Genomic DNA, 6,126 nt, shown 5'->3' on the forward strand with positions numbered 1-6,126 from the left:
TTCATATCTGTATCCCTTTAATTCTTTCATCTGTCTAATTGCTCTGGCCAGTGTTTCAAGAACTATGTTAAATGGAATTGGTGAGAGAGGGTATCCCTGTCTTGTTCCAGTTATTAGAGGGAATGCTTTCAATCTTTCTCCATTTAGAATAATGTTGGCCTATAGCTTAGCATAGATAGCTTTTAGGATGTTGAAATATGCTCCTGTTATTCCTAGTTTTTCTAGTGTTTTGAACATGAAAGTGTGCTGTATTTTGTTGAATGCTTTTTCTTCATCTATTGAGATGAACATATGATCAGTCTGAGTATTTGCATTCCTTTGCTAAACCAATCCCACACAATGACAAGAGATAGTCACAACCTGAAAGAATGCAAATGTAATAGAACTTCTTTTCTGCACATACATCCCCAAGCTGTCTGCAAATGCCTAGCTGAGCCTGATCAATTCCTATTCCATTTCCAAACTGAACCATTTTAAAAATCACCTTCTTATAGCCCAAAGCTAGGTCAGAGTTTTCTATTATTATAGCTTGCACAATGTCAGCTTTGTCAAAGATAGGCCAACTGTGCATCAGCTTCATATGGAGCCATGAGACAATCTACCCCCTGAGAGTGTGCTGCCTTAATTACTTTGTGAGCCATGGCATGTGTGATATTGATAGAATGAATGAAACATTCTTAGGCTTCTGTGACTTTCCCTTCGTGGAGAAGCTGCTTTCCCTTAAGAAGATCTGCTTTTTATCTTTCTGTTCTAGACCTCTCTATTTCCCTTTTTAGAAGGTCAAGTACATGCATCAAATACAAGAATAGGTGACCCCATGAGATAGTAACATATTTACAAATTTCACACAAAATTCTATGTGTCTGTCAGTAGGTTCCCATTGGAGTAGCTTTTCAGCACACGCAATAGCTCCTTCGTGAAGCTGACAATAGGTATTCACAAGTATTAGCTTCCATTTATACTTCCTTATATGGATAGGCTCAGAAGCTTCTCTGATAAATTGTAGTAATTCTTGTATCTGCATAGTCCCCCCCAATTTAACCTATTGCTATCCTATTAGAGATCTTATGCTCTAGTCCAGTCATTTTCAAATTTCAGAAGTTGGCAGATTTTTAACTCCCCTCCAGTGACTGAGTCACTAGTTTTGGACTGTGATGGGATATTCTGAATTTAAACACCCTGGTGATCTGGATGCAGGTGGTCAAATTACAGCTTCCCATCATTAGTCTCCTATCTCTCAGGTAATATCTCTAATAAGGGTTGTTGCTCACACTGAGGAAAATGAAAGTGACATACATTTTGTGAAACTTAGGTAAGTTTCTCCTAAGTCAGATAAATAGCCTCCAGTAAACATTTCCTCTTTGGCACAGTAGGGATATGGCACTCAAGGAGATCACTGGTGGCACCCAGGAAACAGTACCAGCAACAACTTCAGTACCATATCCTGTCTCTAGAGGATGTGCAGCCATGGGTGCAAGCCCACTCCAGACTCCGAATTTCTTTTGGCTTGGGCCAGTGAAAAAAAGGCCAAGGATGCAGAACATAGGTAGCCTGGATATAGTCGCAAACAGAGGACAGGCCCTTCACGTATTTTGATTTTTATTTCCCTAATTGCTAATGATGCTGAACATGTTTTTATATATTTTTTGCCCATTTGTATTTATTCTTATGAGAAGTATCTGTTTAATTTGGTTGCCCAATTATTAATTGGGTTCTTTGACTTTTTTGATGTAAAGTTTTCTGAATTCTTTATATATTCCAGATATTATTCCTCTGTCAGAAGAGTAGCTAGCAAAGATTTTCTCCCATTCTGTAAGTTCTCTCATTACATTCCTATTTTTTTCCTTTATTGTGCAGAAACTTTTTAATTTGGTGCCATCTCATTTATTAACTTTTGGCAGTATTTCCTGATTGTTAGGGGTCCTATTGAGAAAGTTGTTGCTTGTATCCAGGTGCTGGAGTGTTGATCCTACATTTTTTCTAATAGTTACATAGTTTCTGGTCTAATCCCTAGATCTTTGATCCATTTTGAGCTTATTTTTGTGTAGGGTAAGAGATAAGAGTCTAGCTTCATTCTTCTACATAAGAATAACCATTTCTCTTAGTACAATTTATTTTAAAAAGCTGTCTTTTCTCCTGTTTGTTTTTGACACCTTTGTCGAGGATCAGGTGACCACATCTGTGGGGATTTCTGTAATGTTGGTCTATGTGTCTGTTTTTATGCCAGTACCATGCAGTCATGCAGTTTTTGTTACTACAACTCTGTAATATAATTTGAAATTGGGTATCGTGATCCTCCAATTCTAAGTTTTTTTTGGTTTTTTTTTTGGCTTAGAATTGCTTTGGCTATTCTGGGTCTTTTATTTTTACAAATGATTCTAGAACTATTTTTTCAAGTTCTGTGAAGAATGTCATTGGTATTTTGATGGGGATTGCATTGAACATGTATTTTGCTTTTGATAGTATGGTTATTTTAACTATTAATTCTTCCTGTCCATGAACATGCCTCCCCACAGTCTTGGTTCGTCATGACATGTGCTTCTTTTCTCTTTTGATTTTGTTCCCTTCTATTATTCTTCAAGTCTCAAAAGTCTCTTCCTTAATGCTTTCTTTACTTCTTCACAGAATTAATGAGTCTTTCAGAGAAATTGATCCATTCTTCATTTTAGTAATTCTATGAATTATTTTGTTTGTTCATTTGTTAACTAAAGCAGGGGTGGTACTTGATTCACTTTTTAACTTCATCACCTAGACCTATGCTTTATCCATAATAGGTACTCAATATTTGTTGAGTGGATGCATGGTGGATAAATAAATGAATAAATGAATAAAGGATCCACTCTGGAATCACAGGAATAGAATTATGCTCTGTTTTCTCTGACCAGTATTATAAAATGACCTATAATAAATGGAAATGGTGTTTTGCATATGTGTTTACAGATCCACAATAAATACTATAGATGAGCTAAGTGCACCCATAAAGACATTGTCTCGCTCCCTCTCTACCCTTGTATTATGCTGTCTCTGTGTCCATGTGCCAGCCTTCTCTGAATTTGTCCTCCTTGCTGTGTTTCCATCCTCCACAAGGCATTTGCATCAGCTGTTTCCCCAATTAGCAGTCTCATCCCTTTTTTCCTCACTTTTGACTCCTTCTTACCCTTCAATTCCCTATTTAGTATTCACTTCCTCCAGGAACTCCTTTACCAGTAGTAATGATGGTGACAAAAAGAGTGAATAATATTAATAGCTAGCATTTATTAGAGGACACTTTATATGGCTGAAACTGTTGTGAATACTTGCATTGATAATCTCATATAGTCCTCCACAACAACCTTCTGAGGCAGGGACCCATATTAACCTCATTTAAAAATAAGGGACCAGGTGTGTTGGCTCCCATACACCCATAATTCATAATCCCAGTAGCTTCTGAGACTGAGGCAGGAGGATCACAAGTTTGAGTCCAGTTTCAGCAACTTAGCAAGACACTCAGAAACTTAGCAAAACTCTGTCTTAAAAATGAAGAAGAAGAAGAAGAAGAAGAAGAAGAAGAAGAAGAAGAGGAGGAGGAGGAGGAGGAGGAGGAGGAGGAGGAGGAGGAGGAAGAGGAAGAAAAGAAGAAGAAGAAGAAGAACAACAACAACAACTGGGGATATAGCTCCATAGAAAAGTACCCCTGGGGTTTAATCCCTGGTACCAAAAATTAAAAATAGGGAAAAGAAGCTCAGATAAATTATAGTTTACCCAAATCCACACAGCTAAAGTATGCTAAGGTAAAGTATACAGCTCTTGTAACAGGTTCAATCAAATATTTATTTGAGTTATTGATTAATGTCTTCATATCTGTAAAGACTATAAACTTAATAGGTTGACTCTATCCTTAGCTTTTTACATGGTACAAGGTACATTTGAGATAGTAAATATTTGTTAAATAAACATATTTTTGTTTGATCCATTATTTCATGGTAGAATTTATTGACCCAGTGTTTTTATTTCTCTATAAATGCCAAAAAGAGTTTTATTACATACATATTTGTATGTCATTCCTTAATTAGAGTTCTGTTTCTCATATGGCTATCTAAAATGAGGGAGAGTTTGTGCATGATGATGTGGAGACTACTGGTCTCCCAGAGACATTATTATCTACCACATACCTATACTGGCCTTAAAGGATGTGATTTCAGTCCCAGAAGCCCTACTATCTGGTTAGGGATCTAGCATATTGCTATGTATAATCCTGAAACAATATGGTTTGTCCTTTAGAAAATGCTCCACAACATGTTTTCCTTTGGCCCAGTGGCAATATTATGTCATTCTCAAGGAATGTTTCTTTTGTATCCAAAGGCAACTTTAGCTTAGTTATCAGCAGTTCACCAAGAGGTTCAACTGTATGCTTTGAATGGCAGAAGAGGAAAAACCCTAAAAATCTAGTTTAAATCTATTAAGCGGATCATCCAGGTTTTGGTTGGCTGCCAAAATACACCATGATAAGATTTTCAAATCTAATAATGGAGGAGATTAGAAATTGGTGTCCGTTACAGATTTGCGGAAACTTACTTCTTTGCATTAAGACTTAACAGCTGAACTGAGTAAAATATTCACCCTTATTCCCCTCCACCCCCATTTAGCTATAAGTGTCATTTTGGCCCATGGACCAATTCTCTTCATGGTATCTTGGCATTCCTTCATTAAAATATATAGTGAGAATTCTATGTAACAGAGCTTTCTATGTAAGATCTTTCATTTCAACATGGGAAACAATGACGAGGAAGGGAGACAGGATGCCAAATAAAGTATGTTAAAGTTATAAATTATTTGTGGGTTACCATTTTCATTAAAAAATTAGGTGCTTTTACTTCTTAAAAATTCTTTGACAAATTCTTTGGGGCTGCTGTGTATTTATCTATCTACTGTGTCATTTCTGTGGGTCAACAAGTTTACACAACTGTATAGGTGGTCTAGGCACAAAAGTTTTCCTAAAATATGCAATACATGGGAGTAGATTTTTCTACTTAGTTACTATTTCTTTCTTAGAAATTAGAGTGTAATAGTCTCCTCTAATTTCAGAAGTGTGAGAATTAAAGTATGATTTCAGAATTTTGAATCTTTTCTAGGAAACAACCACTGTACACACATTTATTGAACTAGAATGTTCTAGAAGATACCATGACTTTGAAACAAGAAGATCTGGGGTCTATGTTGGCAACTATTTTGGATAAATCTGAGTTCATCACTTTTACCTCTGTCTCTAAAGTATAGTACCTGAATCACTTTCCTATCAGTTCAAAGTCAAAGAGACACATGTCAATGGCATCTAGTTTTTTTGTCAACAAAATTATTTTATTAGTCTGTTACCAGTACCAACATTGTTTTTACAGAAAGATGTTTTTCAACACTCAATTTAAAACTCATAATCATTTTATCTAATCAAAGACTTATTTTACTACAGTTCTGGTCAAATCACAAATCACCTTGTTGTTTTAATTATCCTGTGAAATATTTCTCAAGCAAAGGTGTGATTCCCATTGAATCTGATAAAGTATTTTAAATATTTCTCAGAGACCAATATTTAAATAACCAAATAACTCACAGACAGTCCTTTCATTCCAGGGACTCCAGTTTGGGAATGCCTGAACTAGGTAGAAAGGAATGAGCCTTTGTTAATGAGTTCAGAGAACTAACAAATTCTCACAGAATTTTCTTTAAATTCTCAATTCCAAAAATAAGTGAACTTTTAATCACCTGAGTCCTTGGAGGTAAGGGAAGAATACAGTAACATGCACACTCTTTTCTGGGAGGGACTTCTGGATTAACCTTTGTAACCAAGGAGATTGTGACACCTGATGAAGAATATACCTTTTAGTAATGGGAAAGTAAATGTTGAGGGGTCAGAGGGGTGAAGGGTGGGGAACTGTGGAGGAACTATCACAGGGTGGGTCATCAGAAGCTTCCAATGCTACCTACTTCCCCTGAGGTCTGTGACCATCAGACCTGTCACAGAATTATAAGAAATTTATGAGTGAAGTATAGTAGTATCAGAAACTTTTCCCTCAGCACTCTTATGTTTTGAAAAAGAGTCATCTTGCCTGAGATTAAATTTCAAAACCATCACTTAGCAGTTGTGTGAAT

The 6,126-nt window shown here is 36.2% G+C and overlaps 1 pseudogene; it reads right to left on the minus strand.

Moving 5' to 3' along the window:
* Positions 1–295: 295 nt before the first annotated feature.
* Positions 296–1,024, minus strand: LOC144364673 (exonuclease 1 pseudogene; annotated as a pseudogene).
* Positions 1,025–6,126: the final 5,102 nt, after the last annotated feature.

Source organism: Ictidomys tridecemlineatus, chromosome 8 (assembly GCF_052094955.1).
Source record: "Ictidomys tridecemlineatus isolate mIctTri1 chromosome 8, mIctTri1.hap1, whole genome shotgun sequence".
In the NCBI taxonomy this organism is placed as follows: Eukaryota; Metazoa; Chordata; class Mammalia; order Rodentia; family Sciuridae; genus Ictidomys; species Ictidomys tridecemlineatus.